The 16653-nt window shown below is 39.0% G+C and overlaps 1 protein-coding gene and 1 pseudogene across 3 annotated transcripts in view; one reads left to right on the top strand and one right to left on the bottom strand.

Annotated features, from left to right (window-relative positions):
* Positions 1-16653, bottom strand: part of LOC124719094 (guanine nucleotide-binding protein subunit alpha-11-like) — a 110665-nt gene that overhangs the window by 67151 nt on the left and 26861 nt on the right. The window lies entirely within an intron of this gene.
* Positions 2798-2915, top strand: LOC124719306 (annotated as a pseudogene).

Genomic DNA, 16653 nt, shown 5'->3' with positions numbered 1-16653 from the left:
ACTGAAAACAAAGCTATATGATATACTTGTCAAACGCTGCTACTACACTGTTGATGAGTTCATCAAGGATGAACTGAACATTTGAGCAGGATAAATTTACATAGTCTTGTGTGTAAATGTAGTTGTCCTTCACAAAAGGGAGGAAAGAAAAATAAAAGTTTATATTAATGTTAATATTCTTTGTACCAATTAGGCCTAAGTTGTGTTATGCATTTTTTGATGTGTCTCCTGTACACTAATCATATGATTAGAAATTGTATGTTATGAGTTGAATAAAATATTATTCACTAGAATCCATAATCTTCAGCAGGAGGGTTGGTTTGAGCTTGTCATTGGAGACAGTATTCTGACCATAAGGTGTTTCAACTTTTCAGGGCATCAGTGTGTCACATGTGGTACACTGCAGGTAGTTTAGAGCTTTGTATCTTATGAATATGTCTGAAGAGGTCATAAGTTCTGGACAGATCAAACAGATGCTGTACCATAACGATGAACATTTTTTTGTTTAATTGCCCATGTACTGCTTTGAGTTGAAAATACAGTTGAAATATCACAATCCACTTGCGTAGGGTCAAAGAAAATGAACTTGAAGTCTAATTCTCATGTAGTAAGTGATTTATACATAACTGGCAGACCTCACATCCAACAATTTCTACAGTGGTGGTGTTGTATTCTAGTATCACATGAGTAGATGGACCCATAAAGCTATTGGTAAATTGTCAGTCCAGTCATCTGAAAGTTGGGTTCTTAACTTTGCCTCAATATTGCGATGCCATAACGAAACTGACATTCTCTGTTGGTATCAATGATTTCTGGGACTCCAAAACATGGAATCCATGATGATAAGACAGTACAGTACTGATAACGTATCTGTAGAAACGTCCTTCAGTGGAAATGTATGTGTTCGTTATTCTTAAGAGATATGTGGATCCTTGAGAGGAAGGTAATGGCCCCACTAGATCATGACATATGTGGAATAAGTGAGTGTCAACTTCACTGAAAGTTTGTGTGTTTCGAAGTGTTTGCTTGTTCAGAGCGAATTCATGCTGTTATTCAAAGATTTACGTCTTGTCTCAATGAATGCATTATCATCAAAGCTATAAACAGTGACTAAAGTATAATGGAGTTCATAATTGTTCGCCCGCAAAACTGTATGAAACTCTTAACCTAATCTGTTCCCACGTCCTAATTTTGCTTTTTAGGAGAAAGATGGCAGAAGTGAGTTCTGAAATAAAAAAATATTGCAGTGAAACTGCTGTTTGGTTTGATTAAATATCGTGCTAAATGGTAAGTATTTTATTTTCGTTGTATTACGTATTCAAATTAGTTTATGTCCACTTTATTTCAGTTTTACGTCATTTCACTTACCCTTTAATTTACCTTAGCTTTATTTTATTACCAAACTACTTTATTTTTGCAGTATCATACATTCACGTTAATTTGCTGTCGCATTATTTACACTCCTGTTATTTTTTCCACTTTTTCTATTACTTTATTTTCGTGGTATTATATTTTCGCCTTATTTTACTTTCGCAATACGTTATTTTTAGGTTTTTTTGTATCTTAATTTCTTGTTTTTAACTTTAGCGCCATTTTACTTTTCCATTCCTTATTTTAGCGGTGTTATATTTTCGCGGTATTATATTTTCGCGTTAGTTTACTACCACAGTATTTCATTTTCGCATCATTATATTCTCCCACTAATATATTTATGTTTTGCCAAGTTTCACATTCATATTATTTTCGCCTTTTTTTCTTTTCGTGTTATTTTATTGCCACATTAATTTATTTCCCAATTATTGCATTTCCGTCTTTTTTTACCATATCATTATATTGTTTTCCAGCTATTACTGATTAGTGTTATTTTACTTTCGCTTTATTTTATTGTGCGTGGGATTTTATTTTCACGGTATTTTATTTTTGGGTTTTTAATTTCAGCTATATTTTCGCTTCAGTTTGTTTATGGAATTTTATTTTCGCTTCTTTTGATTACTGGGGTCATGTTTTTTATAATTGTGGCATTAATTTTCGCTCTATTTTATTTCTGTGGTACTTCACTTTTGTGTCATTATATTCTCCCATTACTTTAATTTCGCATTATTTGATTTTGGCCCAGTTTCACTTTTATATTATTCTCTTTTCGCGTATTTTACTGTCGCATTATTTTAATTCCCTGAAATTTTATTTTCCCGTTTCAGTACTTATATGTTAGTTTTTCGTGATATTGTATTTTCTCGTTATTTTACCTGGGCAATTATTTTTCATGGTATTTTATTTTTGCCATACCGGTTTCTTATTTTCTCGTTTATAACTTTCACATTATATTACTTTCGTCATATTTATTTTTGTGTTGTTTTTGCAATATTCTGATATTGCCGTATTTTGTTTTCGTGTCATTACATGTTCTCATTACCATATTTTCGTGTTATTTATTTTTCACCTTGTTTCACCTTCATTTTATTTTAGTGCTTATTTCCTTTTCGTTTTATTTACTTCCCAGTTACTGCATTTTCTTCTCTCTTTACTATTGCATTACACTATTTTGCAGCTATTCCACATTTTTTTGCTTTATTTTATTTTTGAACAGATTTTATTTTCGTGGTATTTTATTTTTGCATTTTTAACTTTTGCGCATTTTTTGATCTCTTTCAGTGATATTTACATTTCCATTACTTTACTTTTCATTGTTTGTTATTTTGCATCATTTTATTGCTGAAGTACCATATTTTCATGGTGTCAATTGTTGCATTATTTTATAACTGTGTTATTTTATTTGTGTGATACCTTGTCTTTATATGGCAACGGCCTTGCCGCAGTGGATACACCAGTTCCCGTGGGATCACCCAAGTTAAGCGCTGTCGGGCGTGGTCGGCACTTGGATGGGTGACCATCCAGGTCGCCATGTGCTGTTGCCATTTTTCGGGGTGCGCTCAGCCTCGTGATGCCAATTGAGGAGCTACTCGACCGAATAGTAGCGGCTTTGGTCAAGATTACCATCATAATGAGCGGGAGAGCGGTGGCTGACCCCATGCCCCTCCTATCCGCATTGTCTACTGAGAATGACGGCGGTCGGATGGTCCCGGTAGGCCACTCGTGGCCTGAAGACGGAGTGCTAATTTGTCTTTATATATAATTATATGCTTTCATTGTATCCTTCTATTAATTTATTTTCGCCTTGTTTAACGTTCGCCTTGATTCACATTTATTATTTTCTTTTTGTGTTATTTTACATTCATGATATTTTACTACCCCATTATTGCACTTGTTTGTTGCTTTTTTTTGTGTATCTTTACTTCCGTTCGCCATACCGTTACCTTATTTTCGTGTTTTTAACTTTCACATTATATTACTTTTGCCCTCTTTGTTTTCGTTTTTATTTTCGCGATATTATATTTTTCCGGTATTTTATTTTCACGTCATTACATTCTCCCATTACCACATTTTCGTGTTATTTCTCTTTCACCCTTGTTTCACATTCATGTTATTTTCGCATTATTTTGCTTTTCGTGTTATTTTACTTTTGCGATATTTTACTGTGACGTTATTTTACTTCCTAGATGTTGCCTTTCCTCCTCTCTTTACTACTGCATTATTTTTCTTTCGCTTTATTTTACTTCTCAATGGATTTTATTTTCGGATTTTTAACTTTCGCCTTATTTTACTTTCCCTTTCAGTTATATTTACCCTGTGATTACTTTACTTGTCCTTTTGTTTGATTTTCGTGTGTATTGCTTTCGCATAATTTTATTGCCAAAGTATTTTATTTTTGCGGTATAAATTTTTGTATTACTTTACTACTGCAGTGTTTTATTTTCGTGATGTTTCGTCTTTGCGTCATTATATTCTCCCATTATTTTATTTTCACATTATTTAATGATTACCTTGATTCAAATTGTTTTTTTTTCATGTTGTTTTCATTTATTTCACATTAATGTTATTTTACTGTCCCATTATTGCACATGTCTGTTGTTTTATTTTCGTGTTTCTTTACTTCTGCATCACTTTGTTTTTACTTTGTTATTATTTCGCGATATGTTGCTTACAAGTTATTTTATTTTTTTAGGATTTTATTATCGAATATTCAACATGCGCGTTATTTTACTTTCTCTTTCACTTTACATTACCTCTACGACATTTCACTATCCCTTATTTATTTTCACGGCATTTTATTTACGTATTATTTTGTTATAGAGAAAATATATGGCAGCTGAAAAGTATAATAACGCGAAAAAAATTATACACAAAAACAATACAGCGAAAATAAATAAGACAAAAGCTAAAAAACATGACTTGAAAAAATAAAATGGCGAAAATAAAATAATACAAAAAGAAAATACTACGAAACAACACAGAGATAAAACAACTCGAAAATAAAATAACGCAACACTATACCACAGAAACAAAAATAATGCGAAAATAAAATACCACCAAATTAAACCACGGAAATAAAATGTTCGAAAAAAGGTGAAAGTAAAATAATGCGAAATTCCAGTAACGCAAATTAAAATAACGCGAAAATACACAGCCTAACAGAAAAAGTGAAGCACTCAGTACACATCGTCTGATCTCAATGTAATTTCGTGCAGGTACACGCCGTTGGCAGGTATATAAATGATCAGAGTTGAAACTCTCTCGGGTAGAACAGCCACCAGAGTGCGTTAGTTTTGCTCGTGTTTAATGTTAGCACGACCAGTTTGGTATGCAAGGGGTGTGAACAACATCACATGTTGTGTGTTCACTGTTAGGAACACCTACTGTTGAATACGTGGGTGAGACAGCGTTATCAGCACCTGACAAGAGTTTGAAAGGGGTCTTATTGCGGGTTTTCATTTTGTCGGCTAGTCTAGAGCATTTGGATGTGACAGTGGGCAATTGTTGGACAGCATGGCAACGTGGGGGGAGGCATACAGGGTGATTCCCACTGCACGTGCACCTTCTGGAACTCGTTTTCTGTGATCCTCTTCAGACGCCGTCACGGTGTTTTGCGTGTCTTCTATAAAGCCGAATCGGTATTTCTCGAGGGCACTCGGGGGACGTGTTTGCGGCAATCTTTCAAGCACTTCCACATAAACATCCTACCTAACGGATTGAGTGCATGCGACCAGGTCAGAGGGGGTGCAACATCGTGCTGATAAGTGAGTTCCTACTACCAAATTCTTTGCAAAAGTGACTCTAGTTTGCAATCACTGAAACAACATAACTGAAGACGTTGAAAACTCAACCAACCATTTGCAAATGAAGGTTTATATCTTCTTTAGAAGTAGTGGTCCTAAAAATGTATACTCCAGTTAGAAAATTACTTTTACAAACATAATGAAATATTTGTGAGGCAAACGTACTCACTTATTACATCACATGATAGCACAATAGATTACATGAAGCCGAGTGGCTCTTGTCATAAACAAAGTTGATAAAACAATGCCAGAGCACTGTGTTCGCAAAGTTATAACGTATTGTACCAGATGTGAAATACGACATTTGTATGAAGAAGAAAAAAAAAAGGATCAGATGAATAAGTGAATAAGGGATTGCATTTAGCCCTGTTAGCATTTTCCAGGTTAGTAAGCCGGCAGCAATATGACTTGGCCCGTGAACACTTTGAGGATGTAGTGAGACGATTTAGAGATGTATTAGTGCTATACTTTAAGATAAACTAAGTAGGTTATGTAATAAGGGCCGCCAGACTGTTGATCAGCAGGTCACTGAACCTCGTTTTGATTTTTACCCTAGGGTGCGTAATCTTTCTGTTATTAATTTTAATGAGAAAGAAACTTAATTTTTAGAGAAAGTATTATCATACATCAGTCATGCGACCAATCAACAGCAGATTAGTTCGATGATCTCCCACACCGTCTCCGCGCTAGATGGTGCCAACCTACCCACAATTTAACGCAATGAAGTAGCTTTGGCGCCAGTAAGAGGCCGTACAGACTGCAGTGGCTCCAGTTTATTCAAGAAACGACTTTAGAGTGATAAGGCTATTTTGGACTTCACTAACAAAAAACTCGTTGGACATAAAGCACTAACTGTCCAGCCGGACAAGGGAAAAACAGCTGTTATCTTAAGTGAAGATCAGTATGTGAATAAAGTGCAATCCTCCTTTGTAGATAGTGACATCGTTAAGTCTAATGTAGATCTTACGAATAGATATTTGCCTAGTTTAAAAAAGACCCTTAATACAACCACAACCTTTCCAAATCCGTTCAGAAAGAAGAATATTGTTCCTATGAACCCAGTAGCACCAAGACTCCGAGCTTTGATTAAGCCACGTAAAGACGACTTGCCAGATCGCCAGAGTGTTAACGCACGTAGTGAGGTTGGTTACAATACTGAGAAGATGATTGCAAAGTACCTCGATCAACATTACCGTCACCCACTTTCCTTCTACATCCACAATAGAGGACAATTAATTAAAAACTTTACAGGTTAACCATCCCACCAGGAACTCATCTGGTCTCCCTGGACGTCAAGAACATATACTAGCATTCCAGCAGATCAGATGCAGGGTATTGTGGTTCAGAATTTAAGAGTGCATAGCGGACGACCCAGCAACGAAATCAATGACGTACTCAAGTTATTGGAAGTGATTTGGGGAGGACAGCGTTTTTCAAAAACAAGGTCTTGGAATGGGGTCCCCCTTGTCATACTGTCTCGCCAATATATTCATGAGAGCTTTCGAGTCGGATGCTATGACTAAGTTTCCAATATGTGCTAGCAAGATCGTAGCTTGGTATAGGTATATAGATGACATTCTACTTCTTTTCAATGGGACACGCGAGAAAAGTTGTCAGTTCGTGCCCGAGTTAAATGGCTTACACTAGAACATTCACTTCACTGCTCAGCACAATGAGGGGGCGATGTAACTATATCTGGACCTTAAAATTACCTTTGTGGTACTAAAGTCGAATTCCATATTTACAGAAAGGATACTACCACCGATATAGTGATCCACAGCTCTCCCAAATACCCTATTAAGTACAAAATGTCGGCTTTCAGGTCGTTTTTGCGTAGGCACCTTAGTGTCCCGTTGTCAAAGAAAGCCTTTGACAGAGAGTTCCGGATTTAAAAAAAAAAACGGCTATGACAGTGAGTTTGTCAATGGTATTAATCTGGGTATCCTCAGAAAGATATAATCGGGGTATCCTCAGAAAGATAAGAAAAACCAACGCAACGAATAGCATCCTTAGCATTGCCGATAGTCGGAAGGCCGCCAGTATCACGTATCATAAAATTCCGTATTTCGGCAGTATTTCCGAAAGGATCGACAGATGGTTGAGGTCAAAAAATATTGAACCGACTTTCTTCATTCCCAGTAATGTTGCCACAAAGTATAGGCACAAAGAACACGTCACTTGTTCCAAATATAGTGCAACCGGGTTGTATTGCATTACTTGCAATCATTGCCCCATGCGGTACATCTGTCAAACCGACAGAAGCCTTAGCACCAGGTTTGAAGAACATCTCAGGGTTTCTAGCTTGAAATCTGCCTTGAGTACCCACCTTCGTGAGCAGAGGCATTCCGTCACCGATCTCACTAGTAACTTAAGAATTTTACATCGTGAAAACAAGGGCCACACTTGAAGCATCATGGAGGAGGTGGAAATTATGAGAGCCATTAGTCGTTTTGCACACCATACCCTGAATAGACAAACGAGACATCGTAGCATTTTGGCAGATATCGACTGCCTAAGTAGCTGGACGTAATACTATCGTCATCCAGTCCCTCTTCGGCCTTTCTACTTTCCTCACCTCACCACCCCACCCTCTATGCTTCCGCCTCATTGTCTTAGGTTTCCCACGTCTTCCTTACAAGCATGTATTTAAGGTTTTTTAAATTTCCTTATCGACTATTACTAAGTACCAAAATTCACTACAGTCTTGGAGAATTTTTAAAGCATTTTTACGAAACGTAATTTTTACAATTTTAATGCATTCTAAATTTTTGTAAAAGTTTTAAGGTGTTCGTTCAGTGGACTCGGCCGGGACATCTGTATCGCTGCCCTAGCATATATGCACGTGATGTTCCTCTTTTACACTCTAGTTTTAACATAACTTAGGGGCGTTATTAACGAAAATGTCACTGCCACTATTACACTACTGGCCATTAAAATTCCTACACCAAGAAGAAGTGCAGATGATAAACGGGTATTCATTGGACTAATTTATCATACCAGAACTGACATGTGATTGCATTTTCAAGCAATTTGGGTGCATAGATCCTGAGAAATAAGTGCCCAGAACAACCACCTGTGGCAGTAATAACGCCTGGGCATTGAGTCAAACAGAGCTTGGATGCCGTGTACAGGTACATCTGCCTGTGCAGCTTCAACACCATACCACAGTTTGTCAAGAGTACTGACTGGCGTATTGTGACGAGCCAGTTGCTCGGCCACCATTGACCAGACGTTTTCAGTTGGTGACAGATCTGGAGAATGTGCTGGCCAGGCCAGCAGTCGAACATTTTCTGTATCCAGAAAGGCCCGTACAGGACCTGCAACATACGGTCGTGCATTATCCTGCTGAAATGTAGGGTTTCGCAGGGATCGAAAGAACGGTGGAGCCACGGGTCGTAACACATCTGAAATGTAACGTCCACTGTTCAAAGTGCCGTCAATGCGAACAAGAGGTGACCGAGACGTGTAACCAATGGCACCCCATACCATCAGGCTGGGTGATACGCCAGTATGGCGATGACGAATACACGCTTCCAATGTGCGTTCTCCGCGATGTCGCCAAACACGGATGCGACCATCACGATGCTGTAAACAGAACCTGGATTCATCCGAAAAAATGACGTTTTGCCATTCGTGCACCCACGTTCGTTGTCGAGTACACCATCGCAGGCGCTCCTATCTGTGATGCAGTGTCAAGGGTAACCGCAGCCACGGTCTCCGAGCTGATAGTCCATGCTGCTGCAAACGTCGTCGAACTGTTCGTGCAGATGGTTGTTGTCTTGCAAACTTCCCCCATCTGTTGACTCAGGGATCGAGACGTGGCCGCACGAGCCGTTACAGCCATACGGATAAGATGCCTGTCATCTCGACTGCTAGTGATACGAGGCCGTTGGAATCGAGCACGGCGTTCCATATTACCCTTCTGAACCCACTGATTCCATATTCTGCTAACAGTCATTGGATCTCGACCAACGCGAGCAGCAATGTCGCGATGCGATAAACCGCAATCGCGATAGGCTACAATCCGACCTTTATCAAAGTCGGAAACGTGATGGTACGCATTTCTCCTCCTTACACGAGGCATCGCAACAACGTTTCACCAGGCAACGCCGGTCAACTGCTGTTTGTGTATGAGAAATCGGTTGGAAACTTTCCTCATGTCAGCACGTTATAGGTGTCGCCACCGGCGCCAATATTGTGTGAATGCTCTCAAAAGCTAAGCATTTTCTTCCTGTCGGTTAAATTTCACGTCTGTAGCACGTCATATTCGTGGTGTAGCAATTTTAATCGCCAGTAGTGTATATCGATATTCTAAAGATGCTTAAAAAAGTTTCTGTACTTTGTATCCCAATATTCCTTGTTTTCATTCACCATTCGTGTAATCCCCAAAAGGCCACCAATCATTCGGTCGAGCCCGCGCTTCATCAGCGCATGCGCGAGGCGTCCGCAGGCAAGCTGTTTACTTTCTTGCCGTCAGTATGACCGAGCACGCGGCCGCGACCCCTGTACGCGGTTCCATATAGACTGGAGAAGCGGTAAGTGCATTTCTCAGGTTCTGCTTTACCGCCAGTAGCTATCTACTTGACGATTTTGTCTAGGTAGAGCATTCCTCCACAGTGTGGCAACCACTTCTTGGTTTTTCATTCTGGCCCACATTGGTTCAAATGGCTCTAAGCACATGGGACTTAACATCTGAGGTCATCAGTCCCCTAGACTTAGAACTACCTAAACCTAACTGACCTAAGGACATCACACACACCCATGCCCGAGGCAGGATTCGAACCTGCGACCGCAGCTGCAGCGCGGTTCCAGGCTGAAGCGCCTAGAACCGCTCGGTCGCAACGGCCGGCATTCTCGCCCAAAATCAGGTTTTAATTGTATTCATTTGTTTTCTTCTTACCAATAGATCACTATGATACGATTTGTTTGGGACCCATGCAATATACTGGAATTCGGAAGTGTTTAATGCATGATATACTGTCTTTCAGCGGTGTCTTGTATTTGACAGACAACGAATGTTGGGGAAAAAAGATTCCGAGTTTTTCCGCTCTAATGTGAGTAACAACATTTTCATATTCTCATGTAAAAGTTTTTAATATTTTTAAAATCTTAAAACTATTTACCATACCAGTGTACGTGTCTGGGTTGTTATTCCTTCTAGATTTATTGTTGTACAGATGTCACCTAAATATGAGGCTTTAACACCACGAAAACGGTAATAAAGGACTAAATACAGATGAAGCGATTATTAATACCTAGGATGAATACTCTTAGCTGTGGTTGCTCCACCTACAAGGTTGTCTGCAAATAAAACAAGAATTATTGCAAGCCATACCTTAAGATAGTGCAGACTACATATATCGTACTTCAGAATAAATACTCGTTAGTAAATGTCCACAGATAGAGGCTCTTGTCAACATGAAATTGTAAGAGGTGTCGCAGGATAAAAGATTTGCATGAGTTACATGTATAGTCTAAGACCAACTGCTACAAATATACAGGCTCAAGCGCCCAGGAAAAATTGACTGCAGAGGGCGCTAAATACCTGCGCGTAAGAAGTGCGTCTTGGTTGTGTTGAACAGCAGCATTCTACAATAAACTAAGTATGAAATTTCCTCTACAAAGCTATTAAAAATGCAATATATTTAGAGCTATAAATTATGGGATAAAATTATTAATACGTATGCTGCAGAGTAATATTGTACATAAATACAGCGTGCAGAAGGTAGAGTTCTGTTTACAAAAGATCATCGGTACAAATGCATGGGGGAAAGAAGAGAAAATATAAGCTACAACATCCCTAACAAGAAAAAACTTCCGCTTAACACTACGGAAGCTTAAGCGATAGGAAAAATGGAAAAGTAGTGGGCGCATATGCGTGGGCGCAAGCACTGCGTCTTGACGATCTTAAGTAGCATAATTTCACATTAAATCTACATGACAATTTCTTATAGAAAGTCACTAACAAACGCAACAATTTTAGAGGTATACATTAAATATAACATTTGTAATACATTTAGCCGGCCAGAGTGGCCGAGCGGTTCTAGGCGCTACAATCTGGAACCGCGCGACCGCTCCGGTCGCAGGTTCGAATCCTGCCTCGGCCATGGGTGTGTGTGATGTCCTTAGGTTAGTTAGGTTTAAGTAGTTCTAAGTCTAGGGGACTGATGACCTCAGAAGTTAAATCCCATAGTGCCCAGAGCCATTTTTTTTTAGTACATTTATGTAGCACAGTGATACTGCGCGTAGCTTTACTGTGCACAAGATAAGAGATACAAAGCTTTCTTTCTGTTACCAAAAAGGTGGAGGACATAATAAATGCATAAAGTTACATCACAACATAAAAAAGAGAATATTCTGTTCAACCATTTCTGGAATATCAACTGTGATAACATGTATTGATAGGCCACGAGGAATGAAACCCAGTGATATGAAATCTCAGGAGCTCACCGGTCAAAACAAAAAAAACAAAAAAAGTTTTGAAGAAAATGCCATGTGTTCAGACATTGGCGGAGATCGTATATACGTATATATGCCCGTGAGCAGCGGATTAAATCCATCAAGGGAGTGCTAACTCGCGATTGTAAATGATCGTCCAAAATGTTACCATCTCCCTTAGCATGATAATTATAAATTTCAAGTTCTTCTAATAAATCCAATTTCCAGACTTTTATTTCCTTACGTAAAACTACGGTCTCTTCTAATTCCCTCGAAGAACTGTCTGAAATCTGTAAATGTTCAGCAAATGAAGAATTCCGCACATTTCCCCCTTTCTTACGCAACAGGTTATAACGATATGTTCACGTAATCTCTATACATAAACATACAGTTATAAATGTCCCCGTTCGTAGTCGCTAATTATAACAATATGTTTACTTTTGTGCTGTAATATATAGCTATAATCAGCGGTGGAGTGCGGCTGTTTCTTGTTCGATCGTCTGATCAGTCGGAAGTTGCATTGCAGAGGAGAGTAAATGCGTATTCAAAATATAATTATTTTTGGATAGCTCAACATGAATTTCCTAAGGGACCGTAGTTTATCATGCATTTACCAGTAGAATATGGCGCGGAGAAAATATTTCGCCGCTTGCAGCTTCCGTCCGATTTCGACGAAAGAATTCGTGACTGTGAACTATTTGGCAGAAACATAAAGAAAATTACATAACTTCGTGAAGGAGTGAGACATAGATTCTATACTAAATAAATAGTCCATACACCAGTTCCATTTAACTCTAAATTTATGGCAATTAATAGATGAACTTACACTGCAATGAAGGATTTAACATGGATGCCGTTTTGATTGGCACTTCCCTTCTCGTAATGAAAATAATTCCTTTGATGTTTTCACATACACGTCGCACAATAAATCTACTCCTATGCAGTATTGCACTTTTAGTATTGCACTTTTACTTTACACTAAAATAATATTATTTTTAGCCCGCATCTCGTGGTCGTGCGGTAGCGTTCTCGCTTCCCACGCCCGGGTTCCCGGGTTCGATTCCCGGCGGGGTCAGGGATTTTCTCTGCCTCGTGATGGCTGGGTGTTGTGTGCTGTCCTTAGGTTAGTTAGGTTTAAGTAGTTCTAAGTTCTAGGGGACTGATGACCACAGATGTTAAGTCCCATAGTGCTCAGAGCCAAGCCAATATTATTTTTAACAATAATAATACGGCGGCGAGACAAGTGCGTCCGACACAAGTTACAAGAAACAAGAGAAAAATGAGTAACTGAGTAACTGTTCATCGAGAATATCTCGTACATCAAAAGAATGTGTAAAAGTGTTTTTCTTCTGTCCGTTTTTCGCGCCGCGGTTTTCAAAGTCAGTAACTCACTGCATGTCTTGACGGCGCTTCGACAATAAACGCGTTACGTCACAGGTCGTTCACCTTTTACATTCTCGCAACATTATTTGCTAACTGTAGCTGTTGCCGAGCGACTGCTCGATTAGTGAGTGATTTAAAATGATAAGGCAATCACAAGGTGCTCCTTATATCTGGCATTAATAGCTCTACTCGTCTGCCCTGGTTGGCTGATTTTTCAACCTCTACAGATTTACACAGTTGCTGTTTAGCAGCCATGTTTAAGATTTTGAATAACGCGACTCCTCCTCTTTATGAGTGCTTCGCCTGTGATGTCAGATAGTGCAGTAAAGGAAGAGTCACCTTCGACCGACATACTCTCTCTTACAATCCGGTAATTATAACAGAATCAGGAGATGATTTACGAAAGTCGTTCTCTAATACCTGCACAGCCCAATGACCTCAGCCACAATGACTATATGACTGTATCTCTAACACTTCGGAAATAAGGCAATTACTTCTGATACAAATCTGAAATGGGGTATCTCACATTCAATTTTAAATAAAATTACGCGGTAATTTTCATAACTGAGATGCAAATTACTACGAATCTGAAACAATGTCACTGCCTAAATAATTAGTTATGCCAGCATTCGTTTTCGCAATTTGAGCAGACACACACATTCACTGTTATGCAAAAAGGCATTGCGAGTACAAAGTGGAAGCTTCTCTATCTGATTCTAAATTAATTTATTTTGCGACTCAGATTACAAGTAAACGAGAATGCAAAAGCGAAGCGAACTTACCGTTATAGGACAGCAGTTTGGTCAAAACTATTGAAGTAACTTTTCTGAATAACGCCTAAAACAGCACTGATTCGAAGCCAGAATACTGCCTCAAAAGCCACGACAAGATCGATTCAGTACAATTACAGACGCAGGAAAGAGAAAATATGAAAAGATTAGCACCACGATGATTATTAGTAAGTAAATTTATTTAAATTGCTTTAATGGCACTGATTATTTTCTGACTTCTAGAATGAAGGTCATTAGTTGATAGTTGAGCCTATTTAATGAGCAAGAAAGCTGCTTTTAAAATAGAATTGCAAATTTAGTGGTTCATTCATATAATAAATAACATGTACCATAATGAACGGCGAAAACTGATACTGGTGAAAATATGGATACTATGGTCCACTCATAGCTTACATACCGCCAACAGTGTCTAATGATCGGAATGGAGAGCTCACAACGGAGGAATTGAGCATCAGCGGCCCACAAGGATCAGTACTGTAAGCATTACTTTTCTCGTTATAAGTTAATGATTTGTCGACTGCTATCTCCCATTGAAAATATAATTTCAACACCGATGACCTTCAGTTATATCTAATTGCGAGCCTAAGAAATGTACGCTCATCTATCCAGTGCGTAAATGCTGACTTACTTGCTTTATCATAATGGACACAGAACGTGGGTTGAAACTTACCTAAAACGTAAGCAATCTTAGTCGCTCACAAAAGACTTATCATCCCTCAGTTCAGAGCATCACTTCAATCCTGAACAGCACAGAAATAATCTTTTCTTCTTGTTCAAAGAACTTGGGGATAATTCTGGACCATCACCTAAGTGATGGAAGGAAAACAGAACTGCAGTTTGTAAGAAGGTGTCCGCATCAGTTCAGTCATCACAGAAATATATATATATATATACATAAAAATTCGTGTAGACATAACTACGTAAGAGTTCCGCGGCTGGTGTCATGATGACCAAATTCTTTCGGGTGTTGTACAGCGTCATAGTATAAAATACGTTAATTGTAAAACCTAAAACCAACGTTTCGATCGTATTACAACGCCCTTCCCGTGGTTTTAAGTTTATAATCAAAGTACTTTTTTGCTCTGTGACTTACAAAGAAAGTCGTAGGCTCACCAATACTCTCCGTCCTTAATTATGATCAGTCTATTCTCCAAGGGCTTTCGTATGACAGATCAAGCCTGCTGGAACTCGCGAAGAATGCTTGCGTGCGATACGTCTGTGAAACACGCTATTTCGACCAAATCATTATTCTAATTATAATAATTATTATCATCACTATTATCGAATTCCCCCAATAAATTAAGACGTTAAGCGAATGACTCAATCAGCTTTTCCTTAGGTTCTTCTTGTTCTTCCAGTATGCTTTCAGGCTTTCCCAGAAGCCTTGCTTACGTTCTTCCGATGACATTGGTCTCTACTGCTTTGTTTTGGTTGCTCTGATGTAACTTCCCACTTTGCGTCTGAAGGTGTCTCTTTCCAAAATGTCGGTTGGTCTTATGTTTGGATTGCTGAGATCCTTTCGAACTTCGTTCAGGCGAGATTTTGAGTTCTTATGTGATGTTACATAATTTATTATCCTTTTTGTCAATCGCTTTTATGCTAGTCTGTTGAGACGACCAGATAGTTTCATTCGCCTTTTCGTAATGTCAGTTTCCATGTTTGAAAACTTTTCTGTTGTTACTGTGGGGACTGTGCAAATCACATTTAAGTGCCTGGCAGAGGGTTCATCGAACCACCTTCACAATTCTCTATTATTCCAATCTCGTATAGCGCCAAAAGAAAGAACACCTATATCTTTCCGTACGAGCTCTGACTTTCCTTATTTTATGGTGGTGATCGTTCCTCCCTATGTAGGTCGGCGTCAACAAAACTCGGAGGAGAAAGTTGGTAATTGGAATTTCGTGAGAAGATTCCGACGCAACTAAAAACGCCTTTCTTTTAATGATGTCCAGCCCAAATCCTGTACTATTTCAGTGACACAATCTCCCATATTTCGCGATAACACAAAACGTGTTGCCCTTCTTCGAATTTTTCGATGTACTCCGTCAGTCTTATCTGGTAAGGATCCCACACCGCGCAGCACTATTCTAAAAGAGGAAGGACAAGCGTAGTGTAGGCAGTCTCCTTCGTAGATCTGTTACATTTTCTAAGTGTCCTGCCAACAAAACGCAGTCTTTGGTTAGCCTTCCCCACAACATTTTCTGTGTGTTCCTTCCAATTTAAGTTGTTCGTAATTGTAATACCTAGATATTTAGTTGAATTTACGGCTTTTAGATTAGAGCTCTAATTTCCCTTATCTTTGAATGGTGATAATTGCGCGATTTGAAAGTTGGTGGTAATAATACATGCTCTTCTTCTTCGGCCTAGATCGGGTTCTGGAGCAGCCCCTTCCGTTTGGTGCGTCGTCTATCTGCAAGTGTGCCCCACTTCAAACTTTCTATGAGATTTGTAACGCTCTCGGGATGGCTAAATGTACCAGTCACGAATCTTGCTTGCCGCTCTTCTTTGGACCTTATCAATCTCTTGAATCAGACCCAACTGGTAAGGGTCCCATACAGACGAACAATATGACTGGACGAACTAACGTATTGTAAGCTATTTCCTTTGTTGAAGGACTGGATCGCTTCAGGATTCTACCAATTAACCGCAATCTAGAGTTCGCCTTCCCCTTTACTTGTGTAATCTGATCGTACATTTGAGATCATTTCGAATAGTCACATCGAGATACTTGACTGATGTTACCGCTTCCAAAGACTGATCATTTATTTTGTACCCGTACTTTAATGGGGATTTTCGCCTTGTTATACGCAGTAGGTTACACTTGCTAATATTGAGAGATAACTGCCAGTCATTACACCACGCATTTG

This window comes from Schistocerca piceifrons, chromosome 10 (genome assembly GCF_021461385.2).
Source record: "Schistocerca piceifrons isolate TAMUIC-IGC-003096 chromosome 10, iqSchPice1.1, whole genome shotgun sequence".
Classification (NCBI taxonomy): domain Eukaryota; kingdom Metazoa; phylum Arthropoda; class Insecta; order Orthoptera; family Acrididae; genus Schistocerca; species Schistocerca piceifrons.
This window is presented reverse-complemented; position numbering and strand designations above follow the sequence as displayed.